This window comes from Cottoperca gobio, chromosome 24, assembly GCF_900634415.1.
Source record: "Cottoperca gobio chromosome 24, fCotGob3.1, whole genome shotgun sequence".
Taxonomy (NCBI): Eukaryota; Metazoa; Chordata; class Actinopteri; order Perciformes; family Bovichtidae; genus Cottoperca; species Cottoperca gobio.
Genome location: NC_041378.1, coordinates 737,659 through 752,318, shown reverse-complemented (window position 1 = coordinate 752,318; position 14,660 = coordinate 737,659). Strand labels below are relative to the sequence as shown.

General features: G+C 40.4%; 1 protein-coding gene across 4 annotated transcripts in view; it reads right to left on the bottom strand.

Annotated features, from left to right (window-relative positions):
• filip1b (filamin A interacting protein 1b) overlaps positions 1-14,097 on the bottom strand; it is a 37,552-nt gene extending 23,455 nt beyond the window's left edge. For 2 of the 4 annotated variants that reach the window (XM_029462730.1, XM_029462726.1), the window contains exon 1: positions 13,805-14,097. The gene's annotated coding sequence lies outside the window, so the exon portion shown is untranslated. Of the gene's footprint in view, positions 1-935; positions 1,122-13,804 lie in introns of those variants that run through there. The other 2 variants (XM_029462728.1, XM_029462727.1) reach the window with 2 other exon arrangements.
• Between the last annotated feature and the right edge of the window lie 563 nt (positions 14,098-14,660).

Sequence of the window (14,660 nt, the reverse complement as noted above, 5' to 3'; positions counted from 1 at the left end):
CCAGACGTGACACAAGGTGAGTAATATACTAAATAAAACAGGAAACAAAAAAAATCAAAAGCCAGGATCATGACGTCCAGTAGTGAGAAGGTCACAGGTTTGACTCCAGAGAAGAGCCATGCGTCCGTGTGTGCAGCACGTCTGGATGTGTTCTAATACATTTGAGTTTTTAAATAAAATTCTACTTCTACGAACTCGGCCTTCATTTTCATCTCAACTACACTGTAAAGTTACAGAAGTGTGACGACCCCTCCGCTCCACTAGAGGTCTCTGTGCTGGCTCTTTGTTTGTATTGCAGGATCCAGATCGTCAGCTGGATGAGCCACACTTGGGCCCGGTGTAGTTCAGGTGTGGCTCATGCTGGAGAAGTTGTAAATAGTGAGCGAAACGAGCAAAGATGCACGTGTCCGGATTCTTCGTCAAGGTAACACTCGGTGAGTAATTGATATAGGAATGATAAGGATGAAGTATTACTTAATACTGACATAAAATGCGTCAGTAAATACCCACTTTTAGCCTTTACGTGTCTATAAGACAGTTGAGTAACAAATGGCTAAATGAGACATAAACACGGAAACTCAACGACTCAGTGGTGGTGACATTATCATGTGGCCATAGTGTAGAACATTTATAGCCCAACGTTAGCTTTTGACTAATGGTGTTTGCATTTAGGCTTCATAAATCATAAAATAGTATTTCTTTTGTGAAGATTTTATTGCTGCACAAAAACTTTAGTTTTACACAAAGCTTACGTTCTACAATAATCAAGGTGATGCTAATGTCGTTGGCCTACAAAACTACATCATCCCTGCAGCACTCTAAACTTAATATGCTAACAGTGATGCTATCACATAGCACTATGTTTTGCTAACATTAGCATGACTCAGCTATGACTTACAGCTTTGCTAATAGAGCACGTTAGCATGTTTACTTACACTTTTGACGTCTCCAGGACAGCTGTTTAACCACTTCACATTGGCGGTTTTAAGAGCAACAGTGCTCCGTCAGTGTCCGTCCATCTAATCAGGTTTAAGGTTCATGCTGGTGAACTGTCAATCATCCATTTTACAGCCCACTACACTGAAGTATATCGTCTGTCCTTGGCCTCTATTTGTGAGCTGGACCCTGTGAAGCAGACGCAGCTGTTTGTTTGGTGAAATTTTAAAAGGGGTATTTTTAGGGTCTCCCCACTGGTGCAGAGTCCAACAAGGGGAAACTCCAGGGCTATCACTTTATGATCCATCAGCAATCCCACAGATGCCTCAACCTCCATGTTCCTTCACAGCTGCAGCGCTCACACTCCTCCACAACAACACTTGTAGTAAATAAACAGCCGCTGCCTGTTTATCGCGTTAGCTTACAGCGCCTCAACAGTTGTTTACTAAACAGAGGTCAAACCCGGAGACAGAAACACCAGAGCCGTAACCAAACATTCGCCGGGTCACGTTTCTTTGTATTCGTTTCAGCTAATATCGTAATGAATATTTGAGACCTGTCCTCGGCTAACTTTAGATCATGCTAGCATGTCTGGGCTCAGTAATTGTTTCTTGACAACATCATTACACAAGCAAATATATATATATATCTATATATCTATATATATAGATATATATAGATATATATAGATATAGATATAGATATAAAGCAAAGATGACGTAGTGGGATTCAATGTGATGTACTAAGAACCAGTTAGCATTAGTGACCAGTAGGGATGCTACTTTTCAGTCCATCAAACATATTTTGGCTTCACTCTGCGGCGGCCATATTTGGTGGTAGATATGTGTAAGCTTCGTTTACGTCATCGGACAACTCAAGGAGTTGGTCATAAATATAATGTGACAATATAGAATTTTATCCTTTTAATGTGGGTTTAATTATCTTGGACAGATGATGTCAGCTGACTGCATTGTTTGCATTTTCAGGCACTTCTGCATTGTTTACGGACGAGTCGGATTTGAGTTGTATCTACGACTTGGATTTTAATGTGAAATGTATTTACAAGTTGGAATCTGCTAATTAATGTAAGATAAAAGCTCAGTTTTGTGTCAGTATGTCAAGGTTGAAGGAAGCAATAACATTTATTGTTATAACAAACTTGGCTGCTATTCAATAACTTCTTTAGTTAAAGAGTTTACTTGAAGTTTATTAAACACAGTTTTCTTGACTATATTGTTGGCATTAGTAAAATAAAGTCAACTTCTAACATTGGCATTGAAATGGCTGCTTGTTTCACCAACAAAGAAACATTTAGGGAAATTTAAATCTGCGTATTTATTTATTTAAAATAAATACTTTCTTTTTACTTTTGTAGCCATGTTTAATTTCCATAATTAATATGTTTGAAAAATCCCCTTTCTCCAATAAAACGTCTTGTTCCATCTTTTAGTAACTTTTTATAACTTTTTTATATTATTAAAGTCAGCTGTTTATTTAATGTATTTCCTCTGCTTGTGATTTTAGTTATTCTTGACCTCTCCTATCACTTCAGTTCCACTTCTGCTATTTCATTATTTTCTATTATAGGATCTCTCTTTATTTTACAATTGAAATAATAATTTCCTGCGTTATGTCTGATCCAAGCATCCTGCTTCAAGAGGAAATGCATTAAATAAATGAGATATGATGAAACAGTAGCAGGCGTTAAGATTTGAAACTGTACTTAGTCGGTTAATATTACTTTTAATAGCTTTAATGCAACAGTGCGGCGCTGCCCATGCTCTTCAAACTTCATGCTTTTCATGTGCAACATAATTTAGGCATGTAGATTCAGAAATGACTATATAAGGGAACGATCAGTGAGGTTTAAAGAGGTCTGGTCTGTCGCTGTAACTCACCATAATGGGCAAAGTAATACAGTCAGTCATCTGTGCTGCAGGAAGACTTCAGATGCAAAGTCCTCGGAGGCAGGAGGCCGTAAGCACACGAATAACAACTTTGCAGCCGAGCCAAAACAAATATAGTCCAGTCATTAATCCACTTTAATATTTTGTCAAATGTGGATCTTGAGTTGTCTGATTGGTCTAAGAGTTTAATTATAGTTTTTGTTATTCTTTAAATGCATTAAAGTCCCTGATTCCCCTCAGACAACAGTTCTGCAGCTTGACGGCTCGTGACCGGCTGAATAATGATGCATTTATTCAACTGCACCAGGATAAATCAAAGAGAAACAATCCTTATAACTCACAAAACAGATATGTTCTGCAAAACTGTGTACTAGATGTACAGTTATAATCTGCTGGGCTCATTTTAATTTGTCCTATTGCAAAATTCGGGCCAAACAAATTCCAAGAGGGAGACAAACTTTATAGACCTCAGCAGAAACACACGTTTACAGACGGGTGCAAAGAACTGTTTTGGTCTATAGCTAATTTCCCCATTCATGAAAACTGTAATGAGGCCGAATGTTTAGACAACTCACTTGTTATTAATGATATTAAGGCTTAAAGTTATGCTTAATTAAGTTTGAGGTGTCTGCTCTGCTGCGTCACCTCAGCTCCACCAACAATCCTCCTCTTTATCCATTTTTGGAACCACACACGTTGAGCTTCGCTTTGTATCGTAGAGTCGCAGTTTGTCGTAGTTCTCAGTGAACTACATCTCTCTTCTCGCACAATGTAAGTCACCAACACTAGCTAGCCTGGTGACTCGGCTATGTTCTGTGCACGTTATCTTACCCGATGTGTTTCATCTCCTCCTGGGCTTTTTATCAGCCGGGAAGCAAAAGAACGAGCAGTTCTCATGTGAGTACATCGCAAAGCGCACAGGCATTGTAGCTTAAGGGAGATGAAGTGAGGTTGTCTCTATACGTGACTTTTAGGTGCGTGGTCTTTACTAGTTACGTATTTTCAACCGTTTAAAAAAAGACTACGACTTTCTTGACTTGCAAACATCATACAGTATGAGTGACTCAAGGCACAATTCAAACAGGATCATACTTGTCTCTCGCTGTTAACTATCGGACTTTCTTTTCTGAAATAAGGTCCGGTTGTGGTCCACCGGAAGGGCCGGGACTTTGCTTCTCTGTACTGCTTCTGATATTTCACCGTAATTGAGCAACACCTCGACTTCTTTCATCGACACCAACAGATCACAGAGGCCACATTTGCAATTTCAACTAATTTTTTTTCACCTCCAGCTTATCGTCTGATTTATTGTATTGTTTCTAAATCCCCCTTCTTCAGCAATCCTCCACACAGCCACCACGACTCTCCCAGTAAGAAAAGTTTTAAAGGGAAACCTCCACCAGCCAAAGGTTTGTGTGCTCTGCTGGCAAAGAGCCGCCGGCTGTTTATAACTTTATTTCCATCCAACTGAGCTTGTAAAACGTTGTGAGTGGTGAGAGAAGTCTGGGACGTAACAGCTACTGAGGCCACTGGATAAAAAAAGGTGGTTTCCAGCAGGATTGGGATTGTTGGGTGCAGCACGTCATGCTCAGACGTTCTGAAGAGAAAGCTGCACGACTGCTGAGCAGTTCGGGTTCACAAGCCGGTCAAACTGCCTTTTTAAAGAGCCGCCGATGTGAGTGTGTTCACAATAGAGACATTATATTAAAGATCTAGGTTTTGATTTGAGGGATGTTAGTCTGACGTCTCCCCCTCTACAGTTCTCCTTTAATAAATCTTCTTTAATCAACATCAACAAGGCATTTAGTAAACAAACTTCACTCCTATAAAACGCTCTTTACACTTTACACTTCACCCACAACTTACCCAAAGAAACAAAGCGTGAAGCAAAGGGGCAAGAACCTAAATGCTACACGTAGCATAAACAATAATATTAATCGAGTGCTGCAGGAATGAGTCAGCATTTTTAGCCCTCGTCTTAAACTCAATGTAAAGTCTGAGGTTTTGTTCTACAACATAAAACACGTAAGTAAATAACTTACTCATGAATTAAGTTTGTACGTGTCTTAAAAAACAGGAGATTACTAAACGTCTTCACACCAAACATTAGTCCTCCTTTAGCTTCGTGATGCTAACGTCATGTGACTGCTGCAGTTTGTTTAAAGCCTAACGTTAACTTTTTACTTGCATTTACGCTTCAAAAATCATAAGTGTTTGTGAAGATTATCTTGCTAAACAAAGTCTCATAAACTTCTATCATCTAAAATCCAATTAATTAGTTTAATTTCTAATAATCGGTGCGATCAGCAGCTCAAACTGATATTTGCAACACTTTGGAACTTTTTGATATTGAGCTTCACGTTGATTCATCTCGACATCATAAAATAATTATTTAAGTCGGGTCCAAATGTTTTGTGCTGATGTCATAACTACCCGACTGGAGACAGAGCCCTCAGTGTCCTCGTGCTTTGTGCTGGTTTATACTCCAGCTGCAGCATCTCAAGGTCGCAGCTTAATTATCTGGTCATCTGATGGAGACATACCAGAACTGTTGGCACCTGTTTCACAACGTTTGTCCTGCTGATCATGAGTCGAACTGTGAAGTCAGAACTGATGAATTATTCTTGTCTCATAATAGTGATGTCATTCAGTCACAAGATCACGACATCTAATCATTTACATTTGAACTCAGTTAGACAAACAACAGCTCAAACTGGCTTTCACACGTTACGTTGTGACACAAACTTCAGGCTTCTTTTTTTATAGTTTCAACTTAAATTGTATATAGTTCTCCTTTTTTAAAATATTTTATTTATTTTTTAACAGCTGAGCTGACATGCTGTCTCTCTCGAACACATTTCATTGTACCATTGACCCTGTGTTCACCTACATATGACAAATAAAACTAAGAGTCTGCAGCCATGCTAACATGCTAATGCAAAGCTGGTATAATAGTTTCCATATTTACCATTTTAGTTTAGCATGTTGGGATGCAAACGTGTGTTAATTAGCAGTTAACGCAACATACAGCTGAAGAATGTTGTTAGTTTTGTAGGTTTTTGGTCATAAATGAAAGTGTTTGTCTCATTAAACATTCAACCTGATGACGACACTGTTTACAAAAAGAAGTCAGATTGTATAGAAGTCTATGAGAAAATGTTTCTTCTTCTCTCTTGATTAATTACATCAGTAAATATGTTCCTGATGAGTTTATGTCTCAATCTGTAGTTTCAAGTCTTCTTCAACATGATGTTCATTTAGTAACTTATGGAAACATTTAAAATAGAGGATAAAGCAGCGTCTCTTTAGGGTTTTTAGTTGTCTTATAACTTTAACCCTTTCAGTTTGTGTTTTCACTTCATGAAAGCCTAAAAATGTCTTGTTCAGAGTTCGTACTTGGCATTTCCTTCACTTTGATACAAAGTACACACATTTACCTGCACAGTGAATGATATGATCAGGTTGCATGTAAAAACTAATCATGTTGCAGGAAACCAGCAGAGTTTTCTTGCATCAGGATGTCGCTGTGGCTTCTGTGATTCTGTGGAAAAGCACTCGACATCGCAGGCTGAAATATTCTGTACAGTGCTTCACTAATATCAGACTATCAAGCACCCGGCGCTTGAAATAGTGACACTTACACTCGGGGCTTGGATGTCACTACAGGCTCAGGTTACCATCTTTAGCGCGTCATCCAGAAGTCCAGAATAGAACAATTATAATCGCTGGTCAGTAGAAGCTGCAGCAGCGGCACGTGAGGAGTCAGGGAAACTGTTTCTATATTGAGATTTAACACGGAACATCTTTATTATACAGAACCTGCTTAACACTAATATTAGTTTTGTTTCTCATCTGAAGTTGTTTTATCTTATTTAGTTCATACATACATAGAAACAAAATTATTTTCATACAGCATAAATAAAATGAATAAATAAATAAATTCCTTAGCATACGTCTTAAATCCTAAAGTAGCTTATTGTGTGACAAAATAATAATTATACTAATAAGTAAAAAAAATCATATTGAATATTAAAATACAACAGGTTTAGAGTTAGATTAACGCTGATACGAGACGGTAATATACAAAGATACAATCACTTCTCTTCTCAAAGCTCACACTCTGCTTCTGTTTGTATGTTTACTGTATTTATTCATCTTTATTTTAAGTTGTTGTGAAGCTGAAACCGTTTATTATTAAATGTGTCACACACGGAAATAATAATTAAAGCCCGAATGATGCTCGATGTATGAGGTCAATATTCAATTTGATATTTAAGTAAGAAAATTTATTTTTTTAATATACACATATAACATACCGTTAATAAAAACATCGGACTTTCACTGAGGCGGGCGGTGTTCATGCTGCGTTTCCGTTCTTTAAATTAACGTCCGTAACTTGAATGACTTTACAAACTTACTTATTTTAATCCAAACTATTATCTTTTTACTGAAGCTAACCAAGTAGTTTGGTTGAAACAAAGCAGGCTAAAGACTTTCCTTTTTGATAAAGCTTATAGTTAGGGCTGGCTCAGGTTTGCCCTGGATCAGCCCCTAGTTATGCTGCTATAGGCTTAGACTGCCGGGGGACACCTCCCTGCTCTCTTCCTTCTCTTCCTCTCTCCTCCCCTCCCTCTCTTCTTCTCCCTCTCTATCTGTATGCATTTATGTAAATGTATGTTACTAACTCATCATCCGGGGCATCATCCCCGGAGTGTCTGTCTCTCATGTGGCAGGTTGCCACTGATAAAGTTTACATCAGGATCATGAATCGTGACAGCGCCTGCTGCCCTGGTCCTGCTGGACACCGGGAAGCCTTTTTGACATTTTCCTGGATTCATCCAAACTTTCTCTTTTTTCAACACAACATCATTTCTGTCAAATGTTGTATTTGTACTATGTTGTTTATCCTGTACACACGACATCTATTGCACGTCTGTCCGTCCTGGGAGAGGGATCCCTCCTCAGTTGCCCTCCCTGAGGTTTAGAACATTTTTCACCTTTAATTATGGGGTTTCTTTTAGGAGGTTTTTCCTTGTACGATGCGAGGTAAGAGGGTCTGAGGACAGAGGGTCTGAGGACAGAGGGTCTGAGGACAGAGGGTCTGAGGACAGAGGGTCTGAGGACAGAGGGTGTTGTAACCTGTACAGTCTGTAAACGCCCAACAGATGCATAACGCATTCCTAGCGTATTCCTTCGCCGGATGGCGGAAACTATGCCGGTGTATACGGAATATCGGCAATACGCTGGTGTACGTTGTTGAACGCTGAGGCCGTGAACATTTTTTTAAGCATGTTCCGTTTCCCTCGAAGACAATAGATCAGAAAACCTTTTAGTGTAACAGTGTTTATTCTCTCTGATCGACCAGGGAAGTTTATCAATCCTTGTACTCGTTATATTATTGTTTGAAAGGACTCTTAGAGATGGAGTGAAACAGCTCAGGTTTCTGCAGCAACCTTATTTAAATGATATGAGATGCAGGTTTATAATCATGCAGACACCCTCTGTGACTGCATGACTCTCAGTACCTGCCACCTTATATGGAGTCTGAAGCTCCACAGATGAGTGAGCGGCAGAAATAGAAACCGTTCATGCAGCCCAGTTTGAAGTAAAACCTCCGGGTCAAAGGTTTGAACTTAATGCGGGTTCGATCACAGAGCTGCTGACGTGCTCTTCTGTGGAATAGAAGACTTATCTGCTTCTTTTGAACTCACTAGTCGCGTTTCCTGTTTCGGCGCAAATAAACTGCGTCGTTTCATCCGAAGTTGTTAGTATTGACTTCACGCACATAAAATCTGCAAGAAGAAGAAGAAGAAGAAGAAGAAGAAGAAGAAGAAGAAGAAGAAGAAGAAGAAGAAGAAGAAGAAGAAGAAGAAGAAGAAGAAGAAGAAGAAGAAGAAGAAGAAGAAGCGTCGGCCGATCTACGAGAGAAAAACGTAGAGAACTCGTCAGGGATTAGTTTGAATGATCCTCTCGTGTCAGATAGCGTCGGTCGTGTCTCGTGCTTTACCGGAGACGATATAAATATCGGTGGAGACAGATGATCAGTCGCGTGACTTAAATGTTCGCTATGTCAGAACTTATTTGCGAAGGCATTTCCAGATCACATTGAAGGCATCGACTCTTTAAAACACTTCACGCTCGTGTAAAGTCTTTTTGGGGTCCAAACAGCTCTTCCAATGCGGTTCTTCAAAATGCGTTTAAAAACATGTTGAGGTAGATGATCATCTTCATCCTTATTTCAAACTCTTTTCTCTACATTCACTTCAAGATGCAAACATATACTTAATCATTTAGTTGGAGCTTTTAAAGCAAAGATTGTGAACATGTTTCTGCTGTTTGATAGCAGAAGCTCCTCTTTGTTTCTGTGCTTTGTCCCATCATGACTTCCTGAATGAGCTGAGACAGCTGAGACACTCCTCTGTTGCACCTAACACAGAAATCCTGCCCCGGGCGACGTTTGTTACGATGCATTCCCGGACCACGTCAGTCATCGGGGGGGGAACTCGTGGGCTGAGACGAGGCAGCTTTTTATCCTCCCAGCGGTTTGTGCAAGAGCTGTAATCGGCGGTGACCAGCTGACATCACTCCCAACATGCAGCCGAGCAGCGGCCAAGTCTCACATGCCTTTCAGATGGAGAGAGCATGAAGTCACTTCCCTCATAAACTCTGGGAGTAAAGGGGAGGGGGGGGGCTTCGGCTGCTGCCCCTTTACGTCGTTTTTACAAGCCATTTAACTCCTGAACGCTGATGAACCTCGAGCGGTTTGTGGTCGGCCCACCAGCGACTTAGTGTTTCACTCACTTGAGAAATGACTCATGAGAAGAATAATCCTGAGACATCCCATAAGTGACCTCAGAAGACTTCCCATCACAGTATATCATAATCGATGCATTCAATGTCTCATATCTGAGCAGGTTCATGTTAAAGAGATAATATATATATATATTTTAATTAGCACATATTTGAATTTATGTTTCTTTGTTACAGTCTTTACACATTTACTTTTTCAACGTCTTCAAGCGACTTCATCCGCAGATGAACTTTGCTGTCGAGGCTTTTTTGGGTCAAACTACTGTTTCCTGATCAAGAATGAATCTTTATGGTTTAAGAAATCATAATACAAAGTGTGATACTTAAAGATTACAGTTGGTAAAGATTAAACAAAAATGGGACAATAACTCCTGCAGTAAAGTAATATATATATTACAAAGATACAACTTCATATAACGATACCAATAAATGTTAAGCAACGTTCATATAACCTCAGAACTATCTACACGGTCCTTCATCAAATAAAGACTGAGATGATCCGTTAGTGTCTCATTGGGGCTTCAGGGCTGACGTCACATCTATCGGTGGTTTTATCGTCTTCGGTTCAGAGAAGTGAACCCAAACAAACCCCGTCCTGCTCTCTGCGCCCTGTTGTGCTGTCATGGGAACAGCAGTCGCTGTTTTTAAACCAAACAAGAGGAGCGACGCTGCTGAACGTCCCCGTAAACCTCCCACAGAGATTACTGAGCAGAATGACCTCATGGCTCCCGTCTTATCAGCCGGCCACTGGAAGTCACAGTCACAGCGGAGTTCAACGATGAAGGACAGACGAGCGTCCGCCGTTACTGTCTCAATCTTTTCTTTGTTTTGCTAGTGTTTGTTTCTGAAGTGTCCTCACAGTCGTCCCTCTGAACATCTGTGGGACGCTTTCACCGAATGAGGGAAAACCTTTGGGAAGAATGTTGGAGAATGTAGAACAAGGAGAACTGAAGCTGTTCTGTAGCTCTGTGGGGAACAACTTCTCACTAAGACACCCAGAAAAGTGTATCCATCAATCTGTACATGTTCTTCCTTTCCATAGATGCCATCATCGAGGGTCGGCGTAGCTCTGAACCTTATTTTATCCGTCTCATATCCAGATGAAGTCCCATCAACATTTAAAGTGCTTTCATTCACACGGCCTCATAAATGCAGATTACAAATCTGATTGCATCCATCTTTGTTGCACCTGAACTGGCAGAAAGCGGCAGAAGAAGAATAGATTTTGCAGTTTAATCCCAACAGTATCCTGGTGCAGGGACGACTGGAAGTTAGCGTTGCCCTGTTTAGCTTCAAATATTCACGAGTGTGGCGTATTTTATGTTGTAGAAACAAAACGTTAAATCTTAAAACCACAGAACTTCTTTCAGGCATCGAACCAGAAACACATTCAATAAAACCTTTGACTTCGAGAGGAGGAAGCAGGAAGTGCAGGAACACTGCAGCCGCTAACCGTCCCTTTACACGTGACAGGATCTCTTCCATTACCACAGTATTATGTGTATATATTTAATCTGCGTTCTACTGTTAACATGTCTATATATTAGACATATTATAAGTAATAATAAGTAGTAGTAATTAAAGTATTTGTCGTACATCCTATCCGCCGCCGTCGTCGACTTGGGGTCCACACGGACACAAAGTATGACCTCAACTTTAACCTGTTCTGCCACTGTGTACATTTGGTTATTAATAAACGTTATTGTTAAAAATGTCTTTCAAGCTTTGTACTGCAAACTGATGCTTAAACTATAAGCTGTATCTTAATAACCAGCCTGAGTGTCGTCTTCCACATGTTTCTAAGATAATATGTATGAATCACACTTTCTCCTTGATGTTTGTGTGTAATCGGTTTTAAAAGAATCTCTTCTGCATATCTGCCTCGCAGAAAAAAGGATTCTAAATAACTTGCAATAAAAACCGTGGGAGGGGAGAGGGGAGCTATTAATGGAGGGAAAGGTCCCAGGAGATCAGGGCGGGGCAAAGCATGCTGGGTAGGATAACACACAGGAGGTCGAGCCAAAGAGCTTCTCTGTTTACTGTTTGCATTTAACGTTTTCCATCTTTAACTCAGCGGCCACAGCATCGCTCTAGTTGTAGTTGCGTAGCTTCCTCTTGGGTGCGTTCTTACAGTCTGACTTCAGTAGCTACGTTTTAAAAGAGCAAGAGAATCCAGACGATATGCTGCAGGGTCTCTGCGTGTGAAGACTCTTTTAGTGGCTCAAAGGTGAGTCTATAACCATAACCATCATCTTTCCCCAATCATAACCAGCTCAGTGTCGCCTAACCTAACCTAACCCTTCACCACAGCCGTCACAGTTGCTCATGATGACCGTTTATGTTCTCCAGCGTTTCCTTCAGGAACAAACTTCATTCATGTTTTACACTTTAACAGCATTTACCAAACACAAGATTTATATACAAAATGTAAAAAACATCTGTCTCACCAAGAAGAATCTGTTTACATCTTTGTGTTGCAGGACAACAAAAATAACTTCTTTTTTAAATTAAAAACACAGTAATTATGGAAGATCCCCGCTCGATGGTTGCGACTCCTGAAGCCTCGTATTACTTTATTATAGTAACCATGAAGGCAAAGAGCCCCTAAGAATAACAAAGCACTTATTTCACCCCAAGCCACGAAGTGTCCCTCGTCCTTAAGAGTCGTTCTCTGGGCCTCGACCGCAGCATTGTCACATTATAAAAGGTTTATTTTCAACAGCGCTCTGTAGTGGTTTTTAAAAGCAGACGAATGATGATCGTCGGATCACAAAATGCTTCTTTAAGTCTCCTTCACTTTGCACGGAGCTGTGTTTTCACTGTATCTGCTGCATCATCGTCCGCTTGCAGAGCGTCAGCACTCTCTGCTAAAAGATCTATTAAATTACTGCCGTCTAATGTCTGGCTTCCTGAAACAAGCGTTTACTGGGCTGTGAATCACTGAGCGTCGCACAGCCGCTGCTCTCATGAGTCACAAGTCTTTATTCCAGTAGCTCCTCAACGTGTTGCACTTTATATTCACTTATATGATGTTTAAAACGTCTGTTTCTGCTCCTTCTGTCTGCTCTGTATACCATCCACTGCATCATCTTTGTCCTCGTTAAAGGTTCCAGTATTAATGAATTAGTGCGTTGTGTTCGTACTTTAAATAATTAGTTTGTAACATGATTAAAATCAGATTATTTTAGGAATATGTACTTAAATATTAAAGTCCTTTAAACTAGATTTTAACTTGGAGTCGCTCTACAAGACGGGAGCTCAAGATTATGTCATTTATTTATTTTATTTTAATGTTAGTTTAGACGATGCACGAAATATGTACCTATGTTAATAATTATATTCAACAGAAAACAGCTGTGAAGCAGCTGAAGGTAATACTGCGTGTGATTAATTAGATTACTACACATTAATTATCGTATCAAACTTAAAGTCTTTCGGGCCCCTGAAGGTCTTTGGTCATAAAGTTTATTTATGCAGCAATATTCATAAAAATATACCTCAAGATGAATCACTGAGCAACAAAAGTCAAATAAATACAAACACAAATAATCAGTTCAGTTACAGGAAATAAAGTTGTTGTTTTCTGCACTGTATTATATATCATGTGCAGATATAAGTACTTTAAATATTGTAATAATATAACAGTGTTGAGTCACCCTGATAATGAGACGTCACCACAAATCTTCACTTTAACAACATGATATAGTTATGTTCGTATTTATTATTGTTTACATTTTAATGATTAAAGAATGTGCACATGTGTCTATAGAAGAAACAATAAAACAAAATGATGAAACAAAAGCAGTATTTAGTTATCAGATCATATCTGGTATTTTAAATTTAGTTTAATAACTTATACAATTATCAAAATCATAATCATTGAAAATTGTTATGAATATTAATGACATTTTCTATGATATTTAAATAGTGTGAGAAACATTCACTTTCCTGTTTCATTCATTTATTACATTTATTAGAATTTATTTTTGATTCTAAATTTAATATTGTTTTGATTTTAAACACAGTATTTGATTTTTAACTGCATTTTATCACAGAGGATATTTTGCTGACTTTTTACAGCATGAATGAAACGTATGTAATGAAGTGTTAACTCTGGATATGATACATGAACACCTGTCAGGTGGTCTTACCTGCCTCAGCACGTCACACGTGTCACAGCTGTTAAGTCCTGTTTGATGAGTTCACTGACGGCTCTCACAACATCACAGGTTGTTTCTGAAATGTCTTCTTCCCTTTGACGTTCTTCTTCTGCACTTTCTTCTTCTCTTGCCACAGTAGCAGCGCGGTGTGAAGCTTCGTCCTCTCCGAGTTTGGTGTGTGAGCTCACAGGGAGAGAGAGAGATCACTTCTTCAGTGTGTTTCTGGTCAGGAGTGAGAGTGCCTCTATATTTAACATGTGCTCTCAGTGTGTGTGAGCAGCTGAGCTTTAACAAACCCCCAACAGCTGAGCGGTCAGCCGCTCCTGCAGCCTCCTCCTCCTCCTGCAGCCTCCTCCTCCTCCTCCTGCAGCCTCCTCCTCCTCCTACTCCTGCAGCCTCCTCCTCCTCCTGCAGCCTCCTCCTCCTACTCCTGCAGCCTCCTCCTACTCCTGCAGCCTCCTCCTCCTCCTCCTACATCCTCCTCCTCTTACTCCTGCAGCCTCCTCCTCCTCCTGCAGCCTCCTCCTCCTCCTACAGCCTCCTCCTCCTCCTCCTGCAGCCTCCTCCTCCTCCTGCAGCCTCCTCCTCCTTCTGCAGCCTCCCTCTTCCTCCTCCTGCAGTCCTCCTCCTCCTCCTCCTCCTGCAGCCTCCTCCTCCTGCAGCCTCCTCTTCCTCCTCCCGGCAAGCCTCCTCCTACTCCTGCAGTCCTCCTCCTCCTCCTGCAGCCTCCTCTTCCTCCTCCCTGCAGCCTCCTCCTCCTACTCCTGCAGCCTCCTCCTACTACTCCTGCAGCCTCCTCCTCCTCCTGCAGCCTCCTCTTCCTCCTCCTGCAGCCTCCTCCTACTCC